This window comes from Eleginops maclovinus, chromosome 20, assembly GCF_036324505.1.
Source record: "Eleginops maclovinus isolate JMC-PN-2008 ecotype Puerto Natales chromosome 20, JC_Emac_rtc_rv5, whole genome shotgun sequence".
In the NCBI taxonomy this organism is placed as follows: Eukaryota; Metazoa; Chordata; class Actinopteri; order Perciformes; family Eleginopidae; genus Eleginops; species Eleginops maclovinus.
Window position 1 is genome coordinate 10,092,798 of NC_086368.1, and position 13,508 is coordinate 10,106,305.

The 13,508-nt window shown below is 37.2% G+C and overlaps 1 protein-coding gene across 1 annotated transcript in view; it reads left to right on the plus strand.

The window, feature by feature from the left end:
- The first annotated feature begins 494 nt into the window (after window positions 1-494).
- ngfb (nerve growth factor b (beta polypeptide)) overlaps window positions 495-13,508 on the plus strand; it is a 33,397-nt gene continuing 20,383 nt past the window's right edge. The window contains exon 1 of the mRNA XM_063911560.1: window positions 495-595. The gene's annotated coding sequence lies outside the window, so the exon portion shown is untranslated. The remainder of the gene's footprint in view (window positions 596-13,508) is intronic.

Here is a 13,508-nt window from a genome sequence, read left to right on the forward strand (position 1 = left end):
TCTATTAACAAAATACATTTGATTAAAGTAACCGTTTCAATTTTCAGTGTAATCATAGAAATATGAATAGTAGGGGAACAGGGCATCGTGGTATTGAATTTAAAACAAAAAAAATAGTGTTCTGAAGAGCTCACCAACATAAGTAGGTTTCATCTTCTGGGAACAATAAATGTGTGTACAAAAGGTGTGCCAATAAATCTTGTTGAGTAAGAGCTAGCGTTAAAGAATTCATGTTTGGATTCATATTCTGGGCACCACTGAATTCCAGATTTCATGGCAACTCTTCCAATGTTGTTTGAGATGTTTTACTCTGGAGTGATTTATGTTCCTTGTTGAGGGGCCCTTAGAGAGGCAGGCTCTAGGACCTGCAGCTCTCTGCAAGCAGTGCCTGCAGCCTCTGGGACGCTTCTCACTTACTTTCAGAACAATTTTCAAACAAGTGCAAGACTCAGAAAGGACTGTTGGAGATAATTGACCAAGAATACTGTTGATTTCCCTTCCCTGGCATCTTGTGAAATTGGACACAAACTGGGATATATGTCAGTGATCCTCAGGAGTCTAACATCAGTGGAGAGAAGAGAGAGCTTCTGCAGAGGTAGAGGACTATTTCACTATCAATGCATGCATCTACAGAAATGTACTACTCTATAAACTGCAAAGCAACACATTTTACATGGTTTGCATTAGATAACAAATTACACTTTTATACAAACAATTGAAAGGAATTGTATTGATTGATAAAACCCTTGTAAAAGGTAAACTTTTGCAGCACTTGGACACTTTTTCTGTTATGTTTTAAAAAAGGTAGTAAACATGCAGAGGATCTATCAGAAAGTTGTGTTTTTCGACCTCTAAAGAGGGTTTAAGGTTGGAGATCAGACCCAACAGGGAGCTGATCATCTCCTCCATCCCCTCAGAAACTGTTGAAGCTTAGCCTCGGGCTCATCAAGTTACAATAGCAGTGATCAAACCCATACTCGTTTCCTTGGGCTACGTGATATTCTCAAAGCATTCCTGCACAGTTTTCGTATTTGTGTTGCATGTTGGGTTGGAAACAAGGATCTATAGCTGCAGGGTAGTTTTGTGAGCAGCAGACTTAAAAACTAATTATTGCATTCTTGACATAATACCTGGTGATTATACTCGAGAAGACTTGCTATGCTATTTTGTTGAGTACTTTTTTATACTGTACATTTGTCATTATGGATAATTCTAACACACCTTAAATATATGTATTTCGGACAGGTAATCTGTATTCATGAACTCTAGAGGAAAATTACTAGAAGTTTGTTGTGTTTAACAGTTTCCAAGTACAATGGAAGAATTTGTGCTGCATAGTAAATATGGGAACAGAGCAACTCATTTATAAACTAAACCATATGGCTGTTATCAAGAGGCAGGAAAAACAAACTGGACGATCAATAGGGAGGCTTCTCTGGCTCAGACAAAAGAGGCAGTGGTCAGTTTACAGCAACAAAGAGAGTGATGAAGTCAGAGTGATGAAACAGAGGGGGGAGCTGAAGTTAGGATGATGGGCGCAAAGCTCAATTAAAAAAAGGCAATAAGAAAACAAATCGTTTTATTATTTATCTCTGAATTGCTCATTTTAAGTTCATTTTAAATCTGTCCGTATTGGCTTCATTTCAAGGCCAAATATCATCTGGACTTTTGAGGCATCTCTGAACTTGCGGTCACTTGTTCTGTGGTTGGTGCTGGTGCTGCCTTCAAAGTGAACTGGCTGTTTTTCTTCTTTTTTTATATGAGAAGTTGGGCACATAGAAGGCCCATGCTGGCAGTTGTGGTTAAACTTGCCATTGATAAAAAGTTGAGTAAACGTTACGCGACTCTTTTATTCTTTCAATGGTATTTGGTAGGATTGTTTTTTTCTGCTGCTTGTAATTAAATGCAAAAAGTATATAAAAAAGCGTACTAACTTCGAATACTGCTCCCTTTACTTCTGAACACAACTTTAAATAAATCATATATGTATGAAGCCTGCTTGTACGAGATGCCCGGTGATATATGATATCCACAACACTATGCAAAGTATGTGATTTTTGAGGGTTTTAATCAATTTGTTGTATATTTCACTACATTGATTCATGGATCATGACTCCCCTGAAGCACATGTATCTACATGCATGCTGCTGTGTGTCATGACTATGAGTTATGCTGATTACTGAACATTGAGTTATAAAATACCTCCCAAACTCAGGTGCTTATTAAGTTGATGGGACTTTGGAAGGTGTTCCCATCATGCATCCTTATCTGACATGTCCTATACATCTTAAAAGGTTAGACAAATAAACTCTGTCAAGGAATTTCCTTGATTCTTTGTATTTTAGTTTAAAAATGTGTCTTTTAAATTACATGACCAATTGTTTAGTCCTCAAAATGTTAAAAAGGAACACAAAAGGTGGATTGTAAAATATAATTACCCAGAGCCAAATTTGAGTTGGTCAAAATGCTTGTTCGTACACCCAACGTGTCATTATCCAAAGGTATGTAATTGACAATGAGACGGGAAAAGAGCATAGTCAAATTTAACATGATGAAACTAGCGAATGTCTGCAAAATAATGATATAAAAAATAAAACATCTTTCAAAAGTTATTTGCTAAGTTTACGCCAATTTCATAGTTAAAAATGTGGAGTTTGTTTAACTTTTTCTTCTTTGGCTGCAATATAATTTAATTCAAGACCACACGTTGCAATTATTCCACCATTTTTTAGATCTGTTCCTTTTGAAAAAATGTGACATATTTTATGTATTCAGTATTGGACTCCCTCTGAAGGATGTTGTCACGTTAAGTAGAAAAAGAACAGAACGCCACATTTCTACCCACTGGTATGCAAAGCAACATTTTACTACAGTGGAGATTTTCTGCAGACAAGCATTCCTCATCACGGAACAATCTGTTCCACAGGTGGATGAACAGAGCAGGCTTGGGCTCTGCTTACAGATGCAGTATAGGCCATCTAACTAGAAACTAGGTGTTACAGCTTTCTGCTTAAAAACAAACCTAGCTGTTCCTGCAGAGACACATCCGTCTGCACTGGACTGCCTGTCTTTCCATTGGTCAAGCAATTTGCTTTGGTAAAGATGTAATGATGAGCCCTTTCTTGCAATTATTAGAGATATCACTACTTTTTTCAAGCGATAGATTTGGTGTGTAACTTTTCGTTGTTGTTTTAAAAATACAGACCTCAATAAAAAGGGGGTCTTTACCAGTGCAGTGTCGTTTTTTCTAAGAAAATGATTTTAATCTACATCTTGCACCTGTTATTTTTGCGTTTTTTTCATTCCTAACCTAGTGACCATAGTCAACATTTGCTCAGCAGCACCTCAATGGAAGCTTTTATATCTCGGCTTTAAACTAAACACACAAGATGAAAAGTTAGTGTAAATTGTGAATTATGACAACCTTAATTTCAGTCTGATGAGTTTTATAATGTAGACTTAACCAACGGGATGAATACAATGCTACTTTTCCTCTTCCAGTCAATGCAAGATTTCTATTGGATGACGGAATATAGGGGGTTAAAGTTCAATTAAGTTCATATTTCAATGTTGGCAGCAAAGCCATGACTGAAATTCAGCTGTTGGCCAGCATGTGTCTTTCCATTGTAAAGTATGTCAGCAACAGAGAACCGTAAGGCTCCTAAATCAGGGATGTACAACTTAGTTAGCGTAAAAATATCTCACTCCCTGTCAGTCCTGAGGTTACACGGCAGCTAATACATATTATTAAAGTCAAACACTTTTCCTGACAGAGTTTTATGCTGAGCAGCTGAGGAGTACAATGGAATAAATATTTATGTAAAGAATGAGTAAAAAAATATACCATTTCACATTTTCAGGTTAAACTCCACTGCATTTCATTGTGCAACCCATAATGACAATTCAACTGCGAACCCTATTCAAATCAATCAATGTTTAAACGATGAATAATTTGATAATGTTTCTCCTATCCTGTCTCCCAATAGAGCAGGGCTGTAATTGCCATAATTACAGAGGGCTTGTGTTATTCCTCCCTTCACCAGCATCAAACCCGATTAGCCAGCCGTCATATATAATTCCATCAGCATCCATCCTTCTGTGCAGACATGTCCCATCATCTCCTGCGGCCTCAGGCAGGGTTCATGGAGTATGGTACCCATTTACAACGCATGAAAATAAACTAAAGCTACTGTACAAAAATCTTGTGCTGAAAAACAAGTCTTTATGACTCAAGGGGATCACCTCTCTGATACCAAAGATGACAATTATATAAAATATCCGTCCATGTTTAAAATGTTAGCGCAACTCAAGAGAGAGAGCCGATTAAAAATAACATAACTGTGTAAATGTGAAAATCTGTGGGGATAAAAATGAGAATTATAACAAGCCTGTGCCTGTGGTTGAGTTGCATTTACTCTCCAATGAAGTGCCTCTAGAGCAGGAGTAGCTTATCGTGTGAGAGTGAGTTACAATTAGGCCACACACACACACCGTGAATCACAATCATCATCCAGCACGCCAACTACAACTCAACCTTGTAACCCACTGTTATTATGAGATGAGTAAGTAACAGTAAAAATGGCTAATGTTTATTTGATTGATGACTTCCTTTCTTTTGTATACAAGTGTTCCCAAAATCCCAGAACTGATATTCACAGTGGTGCTGTTTATATGGGCAAAATCCTCGGATAGGATATGACATTTTGTATCTTGATCACAATGGATATTTCACGATATCGCATGTAATTCGGTAATTCCATAAATAAATAAATAGGGGATGTTAATTGAAAACATGGTAAGCCTATTGATTTCTGTGTCAATAGAAATGTTGACATGATTATTTTCCTCATTAAAATAAATTCAGTGCAAAACAAACATACATCTTTAGTCATATAAAAGAGAAAACGTGTATTTTTCCAGCCATGTTAATATGCATGCACTTGTGCTTTATCATCAATAGGACAACACAATTATCACAATATCCCAACATTCCCTTAAAAGACATAAATCATGATACTGAATTATTGCCCAGTCCTATTTCACCATCTTCAGACTGCTATGACAAATCAATGTATGTTGACTCTTCTTTCAAGTGTTTAATTTCCTCATGAAGCTAGATTATATAACAATTTTGTAAAGGAAACTTATTTTAGATTTGAGCCTCTAAGAACAAATGAGCCAAAGCAGAGACCACTGAAAGTGACAGGACACAAACTGTCAAATATACTTGAAAGAGCAAACGTCAGTCACAGCACCACATGTGCATTTCTACAAACACAGCCCCGCTTCTGTGGCTTCACCTTATTTACCTTCCATAACAGAGGAGAATTTATTTGAAGGTGTAACCATAATATGGGGTTACGGAAAATTACAGTAAGGAAAACAAAAGCTGCAGTAAAAAGGAGCCACAAAGGTGTCAGCGTTTATGTGAGAAGCTGTTTAATTGGTCATAAAAGGTGCAGATGTATGACACGCTCAGTGAACCCAGACTTTACACAATCAATTTGGAAAGAGTTTTCCATTAAATTTCAAAGCAAAGATGGGAACAAATGCCAGAAAGGGAAATGGGGAAGACTTTTTGACCAATTGAAAATAATTGCAATTTTCAGCTAAGGAGAAAGTCCTAAAAGCCTAAATGTGATACTTTTAACTTGTAGTGTGTACTTTAAAAATGTTACATTAGCCTTTTGTTGAAAATGAAAACAATAGTATTTTGTTTTATAAAAAGGACAGAGAAGACCACAACTAAATATTTTACAAAAGACAGCTGGATTGTTCTTATACCAACAATATTTTGAGCATTATGTATTCAAACCAACATGCTTTGCTAGTTTGAACTGGTGCTCCTCAGAAGAACTGCCAACACACACAAACAGCAACAAACAAGGAGGTGTCAATATGAGACCTCTCCTGCAGTTCCACAGCAGAATAGAAGAACTGTGTGAAAAATCAGCAAAAGCCCTGAAGTGTCAAAAGATGTGTCTGGCACCCCATTTTTAAAGGATCTGCATGAGTCCTAATATGACAGCAATAAGAATTAACATCAGGCAAGAGTGGACTCAGGAGGATGTAAAAGTGTAGCCAAATTGTTTTCCTAATCAAAGCAGCTATCATGTCCAAGCATTGAAAGCCATATCTGATCTGGCGTCGTTATGTCCTCCTAAGATTTAATTGGCCATAATCCTGTAACAAAAACTAAAATCAGTGCTAGGAGAACGTCAGCGCCAGGTCACGAGGCTGTTCAAATCATAACTGGGCTGGATTTTGATCATAAACTTCCGCTGCACTGTTCAAAAACCCTCACGATGACCCCTTGTATCATTTTTGTCATTGAATTTGATTTAACTCATTTGGAGTGTGTGGAGCTGAGCTTGTTGTGTTTACTCACGCTGTGTATAAAGACTGGGGTCAGCTGTGTTTCCTCAGCACAGCGAGACCAAACAGAGCCACCACCGAGTAATGAAACGGTTCTTGTTATATCTGCCGTTTACCATTCTCATGTGGTTTCTTCAGTCATCGGCAGCAATTGTTATTCACGTTGTTCGGTTTGGGCACTGTAAAGGAACCCACTTTACGGCGCATTCTTCCTCTAGCTGTTTTCACTTATATTTGACGTCATTAAGATGAATAGATTTTGTTGCATGCGAAGTGATGTATAAGCCGAATAGTCAACAGGAAGCAGGTTCTCTTGTGGGAACTGCTTAGCTTAAAAATATTCAATGAAAAGCAACATTATTATTCCTGCAGATTGTGTATCCTATGGCAGAAAATATAAACAGTAGGCTAGTATTGTCATCCAGATGTTGCAATCAAAGTGTCTACTCCAAGAAGTTCTCTCTGGTGCATCACTTAAAGCTTTAGATGAAAAGTATTTGCGGACCCTTCCTGATCTGTCTCTTTGGCTTCACTCAATTCGGTCTCAGTCTGGACCTGATGTGATCTTCAGGTCTCAGCGCCAGGCAAACTTTCACACATCTGCCTTAAATCACAACCGACTGCCAGCAGAGGCCCCATTTCTCAACCGTGGGTCATACTTCGTTGGAAACAGTTTCCCACATACTTGTCTGATAACAGTGAAATAGAAAATTGCCTCAACGAGATGCAACAGGACTGCATTCTGGGGGGGAAAAGGAAATGATGGGCTTCAATTGCATGCTATTATACCTCTTAGCATGTTTCCTTTGACTAGTTGCCAAAGGACAAAATAAGCGATTTCACTTCCCTAAAACTAAAAAAGGACAAGCTGGGGCAGGTCGTCTTTAAAATGTTCCCATTTGTGTTGAAGCACACGTGTAATCATGTGTGAGATAAGAAAACTGTTGTGATGCAACGCAATGAAAAGGTCTGTGGAAAAAAAATTGGCTTTAAAAGTGTGTTTTTAGTCATTTCATCTAAAGAAAAGAAAACACTGGAAAAAATCCCTCACCAAGTTATTTCTTCAAATTGAAAAAATAGCCATACATACATACATACATACATACATACATACATACATACATACATACATACATACATACATACATACATACATACATACATACATACATACATACATACATACATACATACATACATACAGTACGTGATCCTGTGCTCACTGGGGACCACAAAAATGGATGTTGACTGACATATCGACCTCACCCTGAAACTATAACTGCAGTCTGTTTCGTTTTCTTATAAATTCTCTTCATTCATTTTGTATTCTTTCGCATACATTTCCCAGAATTTTCTAGATAAAATATGCCTTTTTACAGATAAGACTTAACACAAACCATTAGGGTTCATTGACACATTGCAGTTTCCTTTAACACAAATTAATAGTGTTACTGTCTTGAAAAAACTGACAGCTATCACTTCCAGATGCTGTGCTGACGTGATTGAGTCCTTCTCGACGATACCCAGCTTTGAATACACTGAGGTCTGTCTGATGCAAGATCTGCATTCAGAGAGAACAGCTTTTCTCCATAGAGCCACGGGGAGTACCATCGAGAGAACAAGGACAGAAACTCTTTCACCTTTTTGTGCTAGACCACATAAGAGAAGTATTTCAGCAGATAGGGATTGTATGCAATCCTTCCTCCACTTAAAGCAGAACATAGCCTTGTCTATCTTTCTAATAACACTGCCCACTTCTTTTTCCATGTCTCTTTACGTTTCCCGTTTTTATACATGACTCATACAAAAATTTGCCTCAGGAAGGAATATACTGTACAGTTGCCTTTGCAACAAAATTATGGTCTATTTACCTTGGACTCAAAACACACTTCATGTAACGACTTGCTGCCCCTGTGTATCTACGAAATCACCACAGAGCTGCGTGCATGCTTAATTGATGGATTCGAATGGGTCAACTAAGATTTGAGTGGCTCAAGAAAAAGAACACACTAAAAATAGCAGAGGCTGAAAGTTAAAGCAACTAAAGTGTAATTATAGTGGCACGCATGCAGCAAACTGGTAAAGACTAGCAATTTAGTCATAAAGAGGAAAAATATTTAAAAGTTTCAAGCTTCTTTTCAGATATGATTGGCAGGGAGTGCAAACATTTGAAACTTATCCTCATGTCAAGACGATTTCTAAAACGTTGTTGAAATTCAGATGACGGCTAAAAAGGCACACACACATAACATTATGCAGTGTTTAACTTGTAGGGGGGAAAAGGTCACACGATATTTGATATTTGACATTGTAGAAAATATTGAAAATAGCAGTTCTGTTGTGCAAATAAATATTTGTCTAAATCATTTCATCAATGAAATTGCACCCAATTTGCTTTTTTCCTATTTAAATTATACTGCATTTCTCAAAAGCAATCTACTAAATGTATTTCATATAGATTGGCCTTAAATATAATGGACAATGTTTACAGTAGCAATTACAGGCAAACATGTTTGCATGACGGACTCATATTTTATATTCCTTGGCATAAAAAATGATACAATTATAATCACTATGTTGTGCGTAGTTTTGGCTACATTGGAACAGATTAAATGATAGTCAAAATTGATTGTTGTTTGAAATCAAAGTTAAGGAAGTTTCAGTTTTCAAAGTGATACTCTTTGGACCAACATTTTGGTTAAAACTGAAAACGTCACTTCATTTGTTGTCAGACTTGCGTGAAAGACTGTTTTGGAAGCAAAGAAAAAATACTTTACACATTATTTTCTATCATGCTAGTATTTCTTTATTTTACTGTGGATGTCATCCCAGAAACCTCTGAGTTTGAGGGCTTGAATTCAGCACAAAGCTTTGCAGTTTTGCATGAATGACCGTGGCAGCGTAATGAGCAGCATGTCACTCAAAGCCCATTGGTGGCTTTCAGATAAAGTCACCTGCACCTCCCTTGCTCTCTGAACAAGAGCCAGCCAGGGGGGATCAGGTTACCTGCTGGGCTGTGTGACTTTTACCATAAGAATGAAGCCACTGCCATGTTTTGTTTTCAGAGGGGGGTGGATTGTTCTAGTCTGCAGACTGAATTGTGTGGCTGCTTGTCAGTCATCCCAGAGGGGCTCATTAAAACGACTCCATTAGAGTTAATAAGATGTAGGTCAGCAGCTGTGGGTGGTCTCTTTATTAGGGGCAAACAGACCACATAACTGATTTGGTTAATTCACAACCTGAACCTAAACAAGCCTAAAACTAAGATAAGATAAGATGTACCTTTGTTAATCCCCGTGGGGAAATTCAGTGGTTTAAGCAGCAAAAGAATAAGAGTGAAAAACAGGACAGTGTGGTTCACACAGGATAATAAAATTAAAATAAAAGGATTAAAATGATGTGCAGCCAAGTATCTGTTAAAACAAAGAAATGGAATTAAGGACTTCAATGAACATATAAACAATTTGTATCTGGATTGTGAAGTAAATTTACATTGATTGATATTCTGCAACTATTCTGCAACAAGTAATGTTAACATAATAATCACATTCCATGAGCAAACACGACTTTAGAACAACAGGCCCAGCAGGATCGGGAGGGAGGTGAGAATAACAAACTCCCTCCTGCAGGATTTTACAGGTGGATGCTGGGGTGAAGCTGAAATAACAACATAACTGAAGCAACAGCAGCAGAGTCTCAGCAGAGGAGCAGTGCAGCAGCAGAACACGAAAGCTACCTTCACAAAATAAGAGATTTGAGTAGAAGAGTAGGAAGGGAAGGGAAGATATGGCATATAAAGACCACAATATTGCAAAGTTGGGCTACAACTTGTGTTTTTATTGCATTGATTATCTCCCAATTATTTCCTCTATTAACAATTCAAATCTCAAGTCTTATGCAACATGCAACAAACCCAACACGGGCAAAAGGCATAAACTGGTGCAATAAATGTAATGGTGGACATAAGTTACAGGAATAAGAAAAATACCTACATACAAGATAAAATAAGACAAACAGACTGTACAATTAAAACATGTGCAGGTGAAAATATACTGTAGTGTATACATTTGTGTTGCTAATGGTTCATTTAAAAATTGTTAAAAAAGAAAATGCAGATTAAAATTGCAGAGAGCACAAGTAGATAGAACAGTGCAAAACACAAATACAGAACAGAACAAACAGAAAACAAAAAGGTAGCTAATTCATAGAATTTCATTTTCTGTAAATGTTCCTGCTCTACCGTAAAGTGGGTATGATTGATCAGTGTTTTGCGAGAGTGTGTATGTTTTCATGTGTTTGGTTAAAAGCTGGATTTATTATGTGAAGAAAGACTTAGGAGAAGAAATGTAGTCTCTAACTTCTGATGTCATCACATGCTACAAACATACGCCAAGCTCAGCATAGCAAAGACAGAGCAGAACTAATGCTCAGCTTTATCCCCAAAACCCTGTTGGATACAGAAGCAGGCAGCAGCTTTTATGAGAAAATGATATGAACTCCACAGGACCATTCTGGGAACTCAACCTAAGAGGGGATTGAACGTTTTAGTGAGCTCCTTCCACATTAGGGCCAGGCCTCAGCCATCACCCATAAAAACAGCAACACCTCCAACTAATCCAGAGATATAGGTGGATTTAAACCCAGTAACAGACCATTTGCAATCCAGACAGTATAATATGCTGTAGCAACAGACAGCCTAATAGCACCATGGCTGCAGGTATTGTGCATGCATTGAGTGGCATGGCTTACTGGGGCACTTGAATGCAACAGAGCATCATTAATGTAATTATTTACACCTGTGTTTTTTTTATATGGTTAAAATGTGGGCTGTTTAAAGAGTACATTCACCAGATGCATAACAGCAGAGTTCAGGCACTAGACTATGCTGCAAACAATGAAAAATTAAGTGAAGAATATTAAGTCAGATGTCACATAGCTATTATTAAGTCAGTAAAATCATACATACAATCAACACGCAATGGTGGAATATTCGCCAAAACTGATTCAGCCCGAGGCCTACTTTAACATTATTCGTAGCATTGAAATAGCCTACATGACTAACAAAAACACTAACATTACAAATCAGATATTAGCAGCCAGAAAACTCCCAAACCACCTAAACCAGCGAGCAGGCCATGAGGCCTCAAAGTTATTCTTATTTCCAAACACGCAAATTAAACAACACATCAGCAGCAGGTTACTTAGCTTTACGAAGAAGCAGTGATCGTAGGCAAAGGAGAGATAGTTACCCATGAGGTCTAAAATGTTTGTTTCCCATACCTTAAGTCACTTTTAATGACGATAGTTGATGAGTCCCTGAATACCACACAAACTATATCCTCTAAAAGCGAAACGGCATGGTGGCAGCTGGACTAGCCAACTGTTCTAAAATGCACATAAAACGCAATTTGTAGTTTTTAATGTTAAATTGTTAAAGATTGATCAGCTAGGAGTGTGACATTACATTAACCCACTATTGCTCGATATGGGTGCGTTCAATGTAAAGTTGTAAAGTGTGTAAACCATAGCTATGACCGCAGGACTCTATATGACTTCCAAATGCTGCATTTTATATGGCTATCAGTTTGTTTCTTATTTTAACTTTTGTTTCTGACAAATTCTGACTTTTGTCAGTTTAGTAGCTTTACCAGATAGCTTAGTTTAAGGCTTACTACAAAACACATGACCCTCAGCAGAGGAGATAAAGTGAGACTGTAGGCTCTACAAAAATCTTGAAGTAAATCTAACAGCACAGGGAACCGTTGATGTACTGTACAGTTTATGGGTGAAACTAAGAGGCTTACATTTACTGAAGTAATGTGCATAAGTACAAATGTATAGAAGTTGTACTTAACTTAAGTGGAAATACTTTATGAAACCCCGTATATTTATTATCTCAGTGGCAATATTTTTACAATCTTTCAACTCCACTAAGCCTATATTGGTTTGTACGCTTTAGTTACTTTTCAATTTACAATTTTCATAGCATGTCTGTGCACTGAACGTCACATATCTACAGATGTATTAATTTTGAATGTGAATGTCTTTAATAAGTTAAAGGATGAACTTTTCTTTTATAATTGAGAAGAATCTTCTTGTAATTTAACCAAACAGACATTTTCTTAAAAAACAAACATGCATTACTGGAAATGTAACTCAATTGATCATATTTGATAAATAAATAAAACTTAATTGATCCCACACATCGTACATGTTGACCTAAAAACCTTAAATATTATGTATATTATGTATTATTCACACTACAAGAATGAGAATGTTAAATAAATAAAAAGGTCCATTATAGCCTACACAATAAATAAACAATTAGCACAGTGTATTATGACACAATCACAAATAGAGGGAGGATATGAGCATGAATAATAAAACAGATAAACCACACTTGATGAATGGAATTAGGTCTTGGGTATAATGTGTTTTTGCAGCAGTGTGAAATAGGGTTATTGCACTTCTAGCAGCCACAAATAAAAGTTGAGAGCACAACTTCGTAACAGTCAAGCGGATTTTAATGAGGTTTTATTAATATTCCATAGGGATCTTTTTCATTCTGGTTTAAGAGCATTTCCCACATTGTTATCATTGGCACATTGTGCTGCAAGAACCCTGTCTAACATGATCCTAAAGCTGTTTTATTGGGTGAGGGCTGAGTGACAGGCGTTTTCAGGAAGTGAAAGTCAAACCTAAACAAAGTTTAAACAGAGAGGCCTATCAGGCTCCACCAATTGAAAATCAGCTTAAATATTGAAGGTCAAACTTTTGAGGAACTCTATGAATCAGCTTACCATAATAACATGTTGAGGCTGGCCAATAATATCGTCTCTGACCCCAACTGTGTCCTGAACTGCGAATATGAATTGTAATCTAATCTAAGATAGTGTCCCACGATTTAAGTTAGATTTAACCCCTCTTTTGTGAACCAGGTCAATCCTAAAGTTAAATACAGAGTTGTAAATGTCTGCTTCCTTGCCTTAATATTTGTCCTTGTTGATGTTGCAAATGGACCTGCTGTGAATCAAGAACAATGTCAGACTTGATCTAACAATAGAGTATTTTCCTTTTGTACTGTAAGGTGTGCAACATCCTTCACTGCAGCATCACCATTATCTGACTGAGCA